The sequence below is a fragment of the Vombatus ursinus genome, unplaced genomic scaffold (assembly GCF_900497805.2).
Source record: "Vombatus ursinus unplaced genomic scaffold, bare-nosed wombat genome assembly UNPS02014773.1, whole genome shotgun sequence".
NCBI lineage: Eukaryota > Metazoa > Chordata > Mammalia > Diprotodontia > Vombatidae > Vombatus > Vombatus ursinus.
Window position 1 is genome coordinate 35,960,433 of NW_020954551.1, and position 16,047 is coordinate 35,976,479.

At 38.9% G+C, this 16,047-nt stretch overlaps 1 protein-coding gene across 3 annotated transcripts in view; it reads right to left on the reverse strand.

Annotated features, from left to right (window-relative positions):
• The window catches only part of VGLL4 (vestigial like family member 4), a 186,869-nt gene that overhangs the window by 52,311 nt on the left and 118,511 nt on the right, over positions 1-16,047 (reverse strand). The gene's annotated exons all lie outside the window — the stretch shown is intronic.

Here is a 16,047-nt window from a genome sequence, read left to right on the forward strand (position 1 = left end):
GTGACGTAGTGTCTGCCTGGACACAGTATGAGTCGGACGGTTCAACATAACTGAGAAAAAGAACTTCAGCCCCAGCCTTCCTCCAGCCAGCCAGAAGTGCATTTGCATGTGCGTGTATGTGTGTCTGAGTGTGTGTGTAAGCACACAATGAGTCTGATCTACCAGTAGCTTGGTTAAACCATCCCTGCAGGTCATTTACATCAGAAACTAACACTGATGAGAGCTGGTGATGACATCAGAAACATTCTGCAGTCCCCTTTGATAATTCCTGGCTTCTATTTACCTTGTATCTTAACTCAGCGGACTATGTTTGTAATTCTGTACTATTCATAGTAATTTGTGGTCATGTCTCATCTCCTCTACAAAACTGGAACTCCTTTAAGGCTACTGCTCAATGACTGACATGGCATTAAACATCAATTAATTGAGAAATAGTTATTAAATATTGGATAATGGTAATGAAACCTGCTGAGAGAGCAACCTGCCTTACTGGTTATTAATAATAGCCAGATTTTTAAAGGTTGAAGACTTGTGGAATGCTTTACATATGTTTGTTATGGAATGAGATCTCAATCTCATGATAACATCAATAAGGAATGAGATATCAATATCACTGGATCTTCACAGCAACCCTGAGAGGCAGCTGCTATTACCTCTCAGCTAAAATTGAAAAAGGTTAAATGGCTTGACCCAGGTCACTCAGTTATTAAGTGTCTGAGCTGGGATTCAGCTTCAGGTCTTCTGACTCCAAGTCCCACATGCTATCCACTAGCTGCCCTATAATTATTATACCTCAGTAAAATATCAACAAACTCAACATGAGATTTTTTCCTAGATTCTAGTTTTTAGAAAAAAGAGACGACAACGAAAAATACTGATATTAGGGTTTCATTAGAGAAAATTACTCCAAGAGAATGTGCTGACAATGGCAATGAAGTCAGGTCAATGTCTACCCAAATTCAAACAGAAACAGGGGCCACAAAAACATACATGAGGATCCCCGCAGGCTGCATATTGACTTATTTTAAAAATGTGATGTTATCTGTGTTTTATTGTATTTCTATATGTTTTGTTAAATATTTCCCAATTACATCTCAGTCTGGTCTGAGCCTCACTCAGGAGTGTCATGGGCTGCACACAGCTCACAGGCCTCATGGTTGACACCTCTGCACTATGTCCACATTTGTCGTGGAGAGCAAGTTCTGAGAAAACATCTTACCAAGGGTCAACATTTCCTAGCACGAGGGCGGGGTTTGCTTAAAATGTATTAACGATATTATATTGTATTATGACGCTATAAATTAATGCTGCTCAGAGGGAGTGTGAGTGAGGGTATGTAACAGACACCTAGATCTACTGTTCAATTACAATTAAAATTGATAACAACTCAAGGCATTGAGAAATTATAAAATCACCTTAGAAAGAGTTGATCATATTCAGTACATTGTACTACAACAGAAAAGCAGGCACTTTAGGAAACAAAATATATTTTTTTGTAAAGTTGAAAGTAAAAAGACTTTCTGATTAATCCTCAGTTAACCTGAAATTTAATTAATCAGAATACAATTCCCAAGCATCAGAGTTTGCTGTTCCTTGAATTTGTATAGTGTCTTTGACCACGAAAAATGCTTTCAAATATTATGTCATCCTACTTATAACAATCTTGTAAGTTCTAAGGCAGGATGACTTCCCCTTAACAGATGAAGAAACTGAGGTACTGAAAAATTATGACTCTCTAAAATTCAGGTAACTAATTACTGACAATGCTAGCTGACAAGTCTCCTGAGTAACACCCATGTTCTTAAAATGGGCAAGCAGTAAAAGGAGGAGCTTTCTACCAATAATAATCTCTAGCATTTACATAGTACTTCTTTAAATAAAGTGCTTTTAAAATACATTATTTTATTTAACCCTCAATAACCCTATGAAGGAGGTATTATTATCATCATCCCCATTTTACAAATGAGAAAACTGAAGCTGTCAGAGTTTAAATGACTTGACAAGAGTCATACAGCTATTAAGTATTGGAAGCAGAACTGAAATGCAGGTTTTCCTGTGTCCTAGTGAAAGGCTTTGACCACTATGTCACCTCACTGGACGAGAAGAGCACTACAATTCTTCAGGAAACCACCTTTGCTGAGGACTTTCTGGGGCTCCCTTGTATTTCCTTACCTAGGATTCTAACCCCAAGGTCCCCAAGTAGATACACCTATCACATAACAACCGCTCTGTATCCTTAGTGATACAATAGAAAGGATGAAGGATTTATGAGTTGAAAGATCTGGATGGGAGTCCTAGCTTTGTCACTTAGAATCTCCAGGATCTTGGGGAAAATATTTAATCACTTCTATAATGCAGGAAAAATGATATTTTCACTATATACTTTTACAAGGTTGTTGTAAGAATCAAATGAGATAACATATATGAAGCACTATGTAACCATCAAGGGCTACTTTGGGAGGAGGGGAGCTCTAGACCCATGATTTCATCATTTCGGGATCCTCATGTGGAAACCCCCTCCACTAATATGGATCAGTAACTTCTTGGTCTAGTCTTAGAAGGTAGCTTGGGCATTGACCATGATCACACAGATGACGTTACAGAAATAGGACTTTGTTCCATGGCATCATAGGTTGGAGGTGGAAGGAATCTTGGAGGAAATCTAGCCTAACCCCCTCATTTTACAATTGAGAATTATGAGAACTAGAGAAGGAAGTGACTTGCTCAAGGTCACACAGTTAACAGAGCCAGACTGGAATCCAGCTCTTCTGACTTCAAAGCCAGAGCTTTTTCCATTGCCCCAGGTCTTCCAATTGCTGAAGCTGGCTCTCCTCTATCGAGCACGCCTCCTCCAAAAACATAAGCTCTTATTCTAACTAATGACAACAAGGACACCCCATGGAAACAGGACTGGAATGGGGGTCTCACTGTTTGGAAAGCAGTGGCAAGGGAGGTCATGTGGCCCTGATGTCATAAGCACCTGAGGTCATGCGCACCTAATATATTGAATGCAGCTGCTGGAAAGCTTCCCTTTGAGACAGAAATCCAAAGCAATCATTACCAGCTGGTAAATAAGGCTATGCCCCAAGGAACCAACATAATGGAAGGGGAAAATTAGTACTTCCTCCATGAAAAGGCACACTCCTTGCCCACCCAAAGTCTTCCAAGTACTCCTCTGGCCCCTGCAATCCCCCCTTTCTGAGTCCCTACAATGTAGACCCTCCCAAATATACCTAGACTTTGCTCTCTCCTAGATAAGGCTCCTTCCCACCACCTTAATTTCAGATGGAAATGGGCTCTGTCTATAACTACCCCCCGGTTATTCAGTGTCTCCAGTGTAACTGTCATTGTGGTAAAGAAATTCCAGATATAGATGCCACCTCTGGACTGGAAAGGATGAGAATACATACATGACTTGAACAGAGAGAAAAGTCTCAGATCCGTGGTAGGACACGTATGTTTTCTATGCTTCATCTCCAAAGTACTGCAAGGAATCAGGGCTGCAATTTTTAAAATGTACTTGGTGTGTTCACTGATACTAAGGGAGCCCAGAGGGTGTACACTGAAAGTCCTCTGAAAGGGGGGATTACCAAGGCCCAGGACTGCAAGAGATCAGGAAAATTTGAGGGAGGTCTCCAGAGCACAGGATGGACCCCCCCCCCAGCCATGGATTTTTGGGAGCACAAGAGCAAAAATCAAACAGGACAGGCAAGCATGCAGGGGTTAAGTCATTATTGGAGGGAATACCTGCACTGATAAGATCACAAATCTGTTGAAGTATTGCTTGGACTCAAGAAAGGCTCTCTACTTTTTACTAACTAGATGGGAAAAACAGTTTGAATGAGTGAAAACTGGGCTATGTCCTATAGTACAGTACAGTACTATATGGGTGAAGCCCATATGGTAATGTCCCAAAAGTCTTAGTGCAGTTGTAAGCCACTAAAGCTTTGCATTTTAAGGGCTTACAACTGCACTAAGATTTTTGGGACACTGTCTATTTCAATAGGCATTGTCTTTGAGTACAGCCTAGAACAACAGTATGCCTCCAAGTAGAACTCCAGTCAAAACATTAACTTATGATTAGCAAATCCTAAAATGCTTAAAGTCAACAGTTTTCTTAAGTACCTTTAAATTGGCCCCTATAATGTCATCTACATTGTTGATATGTTTAGCAAACTTTATAGATCAGGAAAGGAAAACTAAAGTCTCTGTAGAATCATCAAAAAATCATCAAAAATTCAGGATTAATAGTATCAGAGTTCCTGTTTTGCTCTCAAAGAAAAGCAAATAGACGAGCCATAATGCCAGCCCTAGCCTGCAAGTCCACAGGTCCAGGTTCTAGTGTGATTTCTGCCTATGAACATGATGATGTCAGGTTCAATACTTGTTCCGCTTCCTACATTCCCTGAAGTAGTGGCATGGTCAGCCTTTCACCTTCTTAACTTCTGGGAATTTCTGTCCTAGTCACATCTCTCTGAGTTTAGAATTGGTCCTGGCTTTGGTAGAAAGAAGCAGCTTCAGAAGTTTCAGCTGTATGGGTGAGTCCATGGGCTCTAGACTTATGGGCAGCAGTCTGGTGAAGACCCTTTATTCTCAGAATAAAGGTTTTTAAATGAGTAAATTAAAAATACATCGTGTTACAAAATGAATTAGTAATACTGAAATAGTTATCCAAATATTAAAAAAAAAAGTTCAGATCTCAGGTTAAGAGCTTCTGGGCCAGAGGGTTGAGGAAAGCTAATTCTGACTGAGAATAACTGGGTGGAAAAAAAAAAAAGAGAGAATAACTGAGTGGAAAGAAAATAGAAGACTCTGCATATGTACTATGCAAGGCAAGAAGCATTTATTAAGCACCTACTATGTGCCAGTCACTGTGCTATGTGCTGGGTATACAAAGAAAAACTGTTCCTGCCATCAAGGAACTTACAGTCTAATGGAGAAGACAACATGCAAACACCTTTAGAAACTATGATACGAAGCTCCTAATGTCAATAATCTTGGCCACCAGGTATAGCTGAGTAAGGAAAATGCTTCAATCAAAATATACCCATCATTTATTAAGTCCACGTTACTGGCAATGTAATCATTACCATAGTATTATAGACAAAGGCCCTTACACTTAACTAGAATGTGTGAGTTAAGTCTTATGTGGGATATAACAGGAATAAAGTCATTAGTAAACAATTACTGGTCAGATTTGTGAGAGGTTTTCCTTCAGGGAAAAACAACAACATAATAATAACAGTTGATGTTTATAAAACTCCTTAAGATTTGCAAGATGCCAAGTATTATTACAATGTATTAATTTTCCAAGAATACAGAGACTTTTCTGCATCAGTTATTTGCTCATGTTTCCATAATGCTTTGAGGATTGACAAGCACTTTTCTCACAATAACTGTGTGATAGGTAATGAAAGTATTATTATCCCCATTTTATAGATAAGGAAACTGAGGCAAGAGTGATTTTTAAATCATTGCCCCTGGGTCACAAAACTGACAAAGTGTCAAAGCTAGGACTTGAGGTCCTTCCAACTACACCCCAAAAACCAAAGAGTAGGCTTAATAAAGCTCCAACAAGCAGAAGGCATCCTTCAAACATGATCCTGGTGCTGTCAATTAGAGAAAAAGATGATAAACCATTTGGCGACCAAACTCATCTCCCTCATCTGAAATATAATGCCTCCAAGTCTGCTCCAGAGGTAGTAGCATGGGGGAGGGAAACAGAAGACCTGGCAGAGTCAGAAAAAACAAACAAAGAAACACTAGGTTTGAGGCCCAGCTCTGACACTTGGCACTTGTGTGGACAAGTCACTAAATTTCTCTGGGTTTCAGGTTCATCACCTGTAAAATGACTGATACTTGCCTGTCCCGTATACTTGTAGGTTTATTAAAAGAAAAGTATTTTGTAAAGTACAATGTGTCATATACAATGGGAGCTGTTACTATTGGGTAAATGACCTAACTCTGATACATTCTATCACACACCATCTTTAAATTACCAACAATGGAAGTTCCTTAGTGAAGGGAGGACCCAAGCACATGGTACCCAACACCCAAGGAGACCTGGGTTGATCACCTGACTCTTTAGTACTTTACAGCCCTTTCTGCCAAGTTCCCGTTTGCAAAAGGCAAATCCCTTTGCATCTCACTGAAAAAATCTACTGCATTTATTTGCAGAATCCCACTCTCCCTCTTTTCAGTAGAAGTTCTACTGTTAATGGGGAAGAGGGGAATTATTAAAGCAAATTGCTCCCACAGAGCAGTGAAATCAGGGACCAAGCTAGAGCATAATTTCTTCCCTGGTGGGACTTGTAAAAGCTCGGGAAGGTTAACAAAAAGAATTGTTCATACCTCCTCCCTGACTCTTATATAGTAGATTACAAACTCCACCAAGAAGACAGCCAGAGTCTGGTTTTGCTTTCTGTCTCTCTCAGTTCCTAGCACATTTATTTGTACATAGGAGGGACTCAATAAATATTTGTTGAATGAATGAAAGAAAGAAAGAAATAAAGAAAGCCTTCTGAGATGCTTCTATTAGCATAACCATAGTAGGTCACAAGGGATAAACTAACTAGAAAGGGAAAATGGTATACTTATGTCTTCAAAATTTAGACAAGGAAAAGGGGAAGGGAGGGAACCAGATCTGTTTAAACCATTTGAAATACAACTGTAACAAGATCGACTTTAGCTATAACTTTGTAAAAAATAGCTGCGCTGCATGAGAGGCAGCCTGACACAGAGTTGATAAGAGAATACTTTTTATAACTATTCTAGCCTATCAGATGAGGCAGCATGATACGATGGGCAGAACACCCACCTCAAAGACAGGAAGACTGAGTTAAAATTCTCTTTCATATACTGGCCATGTGACCCTGGGCAAATTACATAACCCGTCTCAGACTTCAGAAAGTTCTAAGGCCCTGATCTGCACAGAGGGAGGTGCTATCCTCATCTGAGAGTACCCTGTAGGCTTTGTCCCTACAGGAATTATACTTTGCTTCATTAACCTTACATCTCTTCATTTTAAGGGTGATATCACTTAGGCAAACTGGGTCTCAGTTTCCTTGCCTGTTAAATGAAGACCCTAATATTCACCCTGACTACCCAACAGGGCTCAAATATATGTAAATGCCCTCTGAAAAATATAAAGCTCTGTACTCTATTTATACATGGTTATTTGCATGTTGCTCCTGCATCCAATTATGAACTCCTCAAGGGCAGGAACCTTTGTATTACTGGTGCTTAGCATGGTAGCTGGCACACGGAAGACACTTAATAAATGCTTGTTAACTAATTCAGTGTCACTGTTTTCCCCAAGTGAAGTCAGGACCAGAGGTCTAAGCCTCATCCCTCTCCTTAAATTGTGTGACCTTGGACAAGTCATTTTACGTCCCTAGGAATGGCTTTTCATGATTGTAAAAGGAAGGATAAACACCATGATTCCTAGAATCCCTTTCAGTGCTCACATCCCATGCTGTAACTCACATTAGATTCAGTGTCCTTCAGTTTAATATCTGTGCATCACCTATTAGTCCCTTGCTGCCATATTTATTGAGACATGTTTATATGTATGCCATTCAATTCAATAAACATTGAAGGCTTACTATGTGCACTATGCATATTTATGTATATTCACATTTAAATTAAGCCAATCAATGAGAGAAATTTACTATAATTCCTTCTGCACACCATTAACAGTCATTCATTCAGTAAATATATACCTTCTATGCTTGATGCACTTCGCCAGGTACTTGGGAGAGGATGGAATAGATAACAATGCTTAGATACAAGATCCCATACACAAGGACTTTACAATCTAATAGGAAAAGATGACAGATGAAAAGGCAGCATGGGGTGATGGAAAAAGAACTAAACCTGGGAGTCAGAGGGCTTGGGTTCATATCCCAGATCTTGGGAAAATCACTACAGTTTATTTTACCTCCAAAATGAGAGGGTTGGGCTCAATTTTCAAAATTTCCTCCCAATATAAATTCTATGAAATAAAATGTATGCTAAATGCACAAGAGAAATGTAAAACAAATGCTATGTGAAATCAGAGAAAGTCATTACTGACTGAAGATTAGAGAAGATTTCATGGTGGTATCTGAGTTGAGCCTTGAAGAATTATTATAAAGCGGATATTAACAATTTACATTTATGTGGCACTTTAAGGTTTATAAAGAGCTTTACATACATTATCTCCTATGCTCACTGTAACAATCCTATGAGTTTAATAGTGACAGTATATCATCTCCATTTTACAGATGCAGAAACTGATGGCTGAAAAAGGCTAAGTAATTAGCTCAAAGTCACACACCTAATAAGAGCTAGAGCCAGGGCTCCAACCCACATCTTCTGATTCATCTCCAAGTTCAGGCCCTTTTCCATTATATAGGAGAATAAGAGAAGACAGTAGGGGTGAGATGGGTACATTCAGACACAGGGAAGAGTATAGGCAATGGCAAGGAGGCAAGAGTTCAGGGCTTGTATGGAGAACGGTGAATAATCCAGTCTGGGTTTCTTGTATGCCCATGAATTGGATCATGTCATTGTCCTGCTTGAGAATTTATTGTTTCAGGGGCAGGTAGGCAGTGCAGCAGATAGAGCACTGGCTCTGGAGTCAGGAGGATCTGAAGTCAAATTCAGCCTCAGACAGTTACCAGCTAGTTGTGTGACCCTGGGCAAGTCACTTAACCCCAACTGCCTCAAAAAAAAAAAAAAAAAAAAAAAGGAAGGAAGGAAGAAAGAACCTTAATAAAGAATAAAGATAAACTTTAACATTGAAAGCCCTCCATTCACTATTCCCCACCTCTACACCTTTACAGACTGAACTCTCATTACTACATGCATGTACCCTAGTCCAGAAATAAACTACTATTTCCCAATGAAGCCCTGAAATTCTCCAGCTGGTATGAGTCTCCTTCCTGTGAGTGGGCTCCAAGCATTTTATTTGTACCTCAAATATTTTCACACTTTTTGTATTATAGTTATTTGCGTACATGTCTCTCCCTTAACAGACCATAAATTCCTTGAGGGTAGGGACTGTGTTTTATACATGACTGTAGCACACACTTAACGGATGCTTTTTATGTTTGGTGAAATGAACTCAAGTAATTCTAGTCCCTCTGTTCCAGCAAAGCTAAGGTAATCTATTTACCATAACTCACTGCCCCCACACACACCTCCAAGCTTACAGTCCCCTGTAATCCCCACCCCCCGACCTGGCCCTAACTATGCACATGTCTCAGGCTCCTCATTTGTAAAACGAGGTTAGACTGGATGAACTTGAAGAGATTTTCTTGTTCCAAATGCTAGGACCCATTCTCCCCAATTAGGAAACCCATAACCTACAGATGGAAGGGAATATTATTTCAGAGTAAGAAATGACAAAAGACAGAATCATCATTAAAATGATTATAATTAACAGCTAACATTTATACAGTGCCTATTAAGGTGCCATGCACTATACTAAGTGCTTTACAAATATTATCTGTTGATTCTCACAACAACTCAGGAAGTTAGGTGCTATCATCATCATTATTATTATTATTCCCATTTTACAAATGAGGAAAGTGAGGTAAACAGAGGCTAAGTGACTTGCTCAGGGTCACAGACCTAGTAAATATCTGAGGCTGAATTTGAATTTAGCTCTTCCTGACTCCAGACCCAGCATTCTATCTGGGTGAACCACATATCTATGTGGTTCATCATTGCTTTGCTCAGAGTTCTTAAGCCTTTCCGGTTGCTTTTCTTTATGACGTGGGCATCATATAAATAGATTTATGCATGGATTAAATTGAAGAGTAAATTGAGTATCAATGACTTGTAAAATTTATATCAGACATTTAAAATGCTTGTTAAATGTTTTGAGAACATATATATAACCATATTAAAGCTCAAGAATATCATCAAGAAATAGGATTTACAACTCTTGGTAATCAATCATTTGTTCAATATTAAGAATGTACTAGGCACTCAGTATCAAATTTGTTGCCTGACTTTCATGGGGCTTACAATCTGGAGACAGTGTGGTACAATGGAAAAAGTACCGGTTCTAATGTCAAAAATTGTTGTTAATTGTTTTTCAGTTGGTGCCTGACTCTTCGTGAGCCTATTTGGGATTTTCTTGGCAAAGATACTAGAGAGGTTTGCCATTTCTTTCTCCAGTTCATTTCACAGATGAGGAAACTGAGGCAAACAGGGTTAAGTGACTTGCTCTGGGTCACATAGCTAGTAAGTATCTGAGGCTGGATTTGAACTCAAGAAGATGAGTCTTCCTGACCTCAAGCCCAGCACTCTATCCACCGTGCCACCTAGCTGCCCCAATTGAACAACAATTCAGCAAATATTTTTTAACTCCTACTCTGTTATGTGCAAGGCACTGGCGATACAAGACCAAAATGAAACATTTCTTGCCCTCAAGTAGCTTACATTCTCTTACTTTCTAATGGGGGTGGGAAAGACAATACCCAACAGTGGCTCAAATGGACAATGAAAGAATATGGCCTTCCAGATGCTGACAACTTGCTGATGCAGAGCATTAATGGGAAGGACCTTTGTTAGATGGCCAGGAAGACTTTCAGACACTCACCCTAAGCTTCAGATAAGATGGTCTCCTAGTTCTTTTATAGCTCCAAGTCTAGGATCCTAAGACTCCAATGAAAAGATACAACTGAAACCTAAAAGGTGACTAGAATTTATCGGGGTAAAGAGGACACAATTCCAGGAAGCTGGATGATAAGAGAACAGTCATGGAGGTGAAAATAAACGTGAGTGGAATTAGGGGTTGGGGAAAAGGGGTGGAATGTAGGAGGGCAATTAGACTAATAATCATTTTAATAACTCATTTATGTAGAACTTTTCAGGTTATACATTGTTTTCTTCACAAAAAACCTTATAAGGGAGATAGCACAAGTATTATTCTCCTCCACACAGCTGCCAAAGTGATATTCCTAAAGCAAAGGTCTTGCCAGGTCACTTCCTGTTCAATAAACTCCAATGTTCCCTTTCACCTCTAGGAGCCAATATAATATCTTTTCTGATCTCCCAGGGTTAATGCGTCTCCCTCAAATTACCTTTTATATTTTGTATATTCTTATCTGTGCATGCTGTCTCCCCCAAAAGAATGTAAGCTCCTTAAGGGCAGAGACTATTTCATCTTGTTTTTATATTCCTAGTACCTAACATGGTGCCAGTCATGCTATAGGCATTTCATAAATGCTTGTTGATTGATTGATTTATCTCTTTTTCAAATACTAGTTAAATGATTTGCCCGTGGTCATATTGCCAGTAAGTTTTGGCACTCAACTAAATCAGAAAGTTCCTGTTGATAAGCAGTAGGAGTTATGGAGGTAAGATTCAATAAAGCCCATAAAAATAAAAAAGGTCTTGAGTGTAAGACAAGAACTCAGACTTGATGTAGTAAGCACTAAGCAGCCATTAGCAGGGGAGACACATGATAAAAAAGATATTTCAGGGAAGCTTAGCCTAGCATCATTTTACCTGGTAGGATTGGAGGTGGAAGGGAATGAAATATCTAGGTAGAAACATAAGTAAAGCCTCAGTGAAGTTGGTGGATATGGGAAAGAAGAAGGACAAAAATCTAAGAGATGTTACCTTCATTCAAAGTAAAATGGAGGAGCAGGTAGGTGGTGCAATGGACAGAGCACCGGTCCTGGGGTCAGGAGGACCTGAGTTCAAATCCGGACTCAGACACATAACACTTACTAGCTGTGGGACCCTGGGCAAGTCACTTAACCCAATGCCTAGCCAAAAAAAAAAAAAGGTAAAATGGACAGGATGGAAGTTGGTCACAAGAGTTACCAACAAGAACAGCCAATGAGTAAGAGCTCATTTCCAACATGATTGGAGGGCAAGAATTTTTCAGTGACTCATGTGTTGTTTCTATTTCTTCCTCAGTCAAATTTCTTCCTTAGTCAAATAAGTAGCATTAACGCTCAAAGTGAAGGCTGGTCTCCTTCTTTTGTAAGAAGGTAAAATATTTCAGGAAACTTTGGGACAAGAAAATGTTACTTAAAAAAAAAATGTAAGGGCTTCAAGATAAAAGCAGAGAAAGGAAGGCTCTAAAAAGACAGAAGGGAATTCCGAGCAATGTCTGATTGGAAAGGAGGAAAGGAACAAGGACCATAATAAATGAGACTCTTCCCATGGGGATTGGCAGTGTGAGATGGATCTTCTAAGAAGGAAACAACAGTTTATGCTCCAGGGAATGATGGAAGATGTGAATTGACAGATACTTAAGGATTATCCAGGAAGGGTAAGAGCAAGAAAATGAAGTATAGTGGGCTCCCTACTATTTAGTAGCAAGACAGCTCCCTGCTGATCTGATATTAGCAATAAAAAGGTCAGGTGCACACATCCGAGATACACCTGAAATGTGATGAAGAACCTCCCAAGATGTGTGAAATCTGCTGACCAGTACCCACTTCTGGTGATTCACATGGTGACAAAGATGCTGCCATATGGAATCTAGAAAGCACTGACCCTTAAGCACAAGCTGGATAGTTACTTGTCAGGTACAGGTTATAGGAACATAGAATGAGAGCTAGAAGGAACCTTATAGGTCAGTCATCTAGTCTACCAATCTCATTAGAGTTGAAAGAACTGAGGCCCAGAAGGGGTAAATAACTTACCCAAGGTCACAGACTGCACTGCAGAGCCACTTCCTCTGAGTCTAAATCCAGTGGGTTGGTCTAGACTCTAGACACTCTCTACAATCCTGCCCAATTCTAACATTCTAGAAGACTGTGAATTGATAAAACATTTAATAGAACATATTTATATAACCTGTTTCAGTAATACTTTATAAATGGATAATAGGTCAAATATGTTCTCTAATTTATTTCATATTCTCAATACTTAGAACCAAGCAGGGCTGATTACCCCATCCAAAATTGGGGTGGGTGGGTAGGCAGAACCTGGAGCTGCCACAATGCCCCAGTCCAGGAACTTAAGCTGGAGAGATGAGTAAACTGAAGGCCATTATAAAGAATCATTATAGATCCAGAGAGGCCCAAAAATCTAGCCTGGAAGAGAGTAATGCCATAACAACTGGAAAAACAGACTCAAAGGAAAAAAATGAATTTTCCCTAAGAAATATGTGTATACCTAGAAATAATGAAGCAGGAAATAAAAAGTGAAATAAAAGCTCTAGAAGAAAGAAGAATAAGAAGAAATTTATCAGAACAGGAAGTGCCAAACTTTACCCAGGTAATAGACTCCCTGAAAACCAGGATGAACCAAACAGAAACAGTGACCCCTGAAATAGCAAGAAATATTGGAACAAAAAAATTAAAAGATTTAAAAAATAGAAGTAAATGTAAGCTATTGGCTATCCAAAACATCTGTCCTAGAAAACTAGGTCAAGGAGAAACAAAAGTTAAGAATCATTGGACTCCTAGAAGCCAAGATAAGAAAATAAAGCCCGGACATTATATTTCAAGAAATTAGAAATGAAAACTTCCCAGATCTCTTAGACACAGGACAGAGTAAAGATAGAAAGAAATCGCTAATTAACTCCTAAAAGAAAGAATGGAGGCAACTGAACCTTGTAAAGGATTAATGCTGATTATTATGAAAACCTTGCCCTTTCAGGGTTTCTAGTTTCCAACAACAATATGATTTCCCATTTGGAAAGAGAAGTACTTTGGATGACATGGTAAGAATTCCAAAAAAAGCACTCATCCAGAATTTCAGAATTAATTAGCAAGGACCTCACGGATCATCAAGTCTAACCCCTAGCTGAAAAAGAATCCCCACTACAACTTATCAAAGCAAATGGTCAACCAACCTTGACTTGAAGGTAGTAGATACCTGGAATGCATTGCCCCACGGACATTTCTTGGGACTCTTACTTTCTGTCCTGTCTCAGTTCAGATGTCAGTTCATCTACAAAGCCTATCCTGACCCTCCTCAATTGTTCATTTTCTCTCCCTTCTCCAATTATCTTGTAATTTGCTTTTCTGGTATATACTTTATCTCCCTGAACTCCAATTAGCGTGTAAGCTGCTTGAGAGTAGGCTCCATTTTCATTATTATTTTATTCCCAGCATTTACCACAATATCTAGCACTAGGTCCAGCATTTCACAAATGTTGGTTGCCTTGAATTGAATTTGTGAGTAATATCTTAAATTTGAAATGGTTAATTAATTATTATCAATGAGTTTACACTGTGGCAGCCTGGCCACTATGCATTATGTACTAGAAAGAGCACTGGATTTGAAGTAAGAAAACTTTCTCAGACACTTAGTATCAAGTTAAGTCAAGTCAATAAACATTTAAGTACCTAATATGTGCCAGGCACTGTGCTAAGAGCTGGGGATAAAAAAAAAAAAAAAAAAAATGGCAAGAGACAGTTCCTGATTTCAAGGAGCTCACAGTCTAATGGAGGAGACAACATGCAAATGACGATTTACAAACGAGATAAATACAGGATAAACTGAGACAATCAGAGAGAAGGCATTACCATTAAGGGGGATCAGGAAAGAGTTCTTACAAAAGATGAGACTTCAACTAAGACTTGTAGGAAGCTGGGGAAGCCAGGAGGTGGAAGACGAAGGAGGAGAGAGTTCTGGCCAGTGACGACACCCCAGGTGGTAAAGATGGCGGGTCATGTACTAAACAGAAGGACCAGAGGCAACTCACTTAAGCTCTTTGAGACTCTTATTTTTTATCTATAAAGTGAATTGAGACTAGATCAGAGGTTCTTAACCATTTTTGTGTCACAGACCCCTTAGGCAGTCTGGTTAAACCTATGGACCCCGTCTCCAAATAATGTTTGTAATGCCTTAAATAAAATACAAAAAAATGACAAAGGGAACCAATGAAATGAAATATAGTTAACAATTTTTTTTTTAAAGAACAAAGTTCATGGACCCCAGTTTAAGAACCTTGGTCCTTTTCAATTCTACTGATCTCCCTCCATTAACACTAGAAAATAAAAGTCCTATAATCATTCATTTCTCTGATAGAGCTAAATTAAGTATAAAAAAGCTATTTTCAAATGTTCAGTAATTTTTATAAATGAAACTAATTTTCTTAGTTGTGAAGATATTAAATTTATATTAAATAGTAAGATTCTAGTTCCACAAGGAAAAAAATTGATTAATAATTTAAATGTTCGATTCAAATCAGATCCACTCTGGATGAGCAAGCTACATAAATGACAACCTAGAATTCCCTCTCATCCCCCACCAAAACCCATGTCATTAAAAAACAAAGCCAGGAGATAGGACTAACATCCCTTACATGGCTCTTCACTATATACAGATATATCATTTCAAAGATATAATTTGACCCACAGAAATTCAAATCTGAGTTCATATTGTTTCTCTTATTTTGAAATACAGACAGTAGTCAGTTAGCCAAAGAGCAGAATTAAAGGGAGTAGAAAGAAACTATGGCACATAAAATCTTGTTGTTCAGTCATTTCAGCCATATTTGACTTTTCTTGACCCCATTTGGGGTTTTCTTGGCAGAGACAATGGAATGGTTTGCCATTTCCTTCTCCAGCTCATTTTACAGATGAGGAAACTAAGGCCAACAGGGTCAAATGACTTGCCTGGGGTCACACAGCGAGTAAGTGCCAGAGGCAAGATTTGAATTCAAGAAGATGAGTCTTCCTGACTCCAGGCCTGGTGCTCTATCCATTGTGCCGCTTAGCTGCCACATAAAATTTTATTGGGCACAATCAAAAATTCCATTTTGACTAGCAGTACCTTTTTACACAGATCTTGTTACCTTATTATTATTATGCATAGGCTAATATTAAAATAAATTTCATTGTCTGAATAAGGAATAATGATGAGTTGGAGCCCCAAAGAATGCTAGGCATATGGAATTCAAAGATGCGGGTTAGAATTTCAACTCCACAATTTGAGTGACCTTAGGTAAGTCACTGTCCCACTCTCAGGATCCAACTTTTCCTGGTGTTAGAAGAGGGGTATGGATCTCTAATGTCCCTTCCCATTCTAAATTCCCTGATTCAGGAAATGATAAATACACAATTTAGAATTAATAGTAATTAA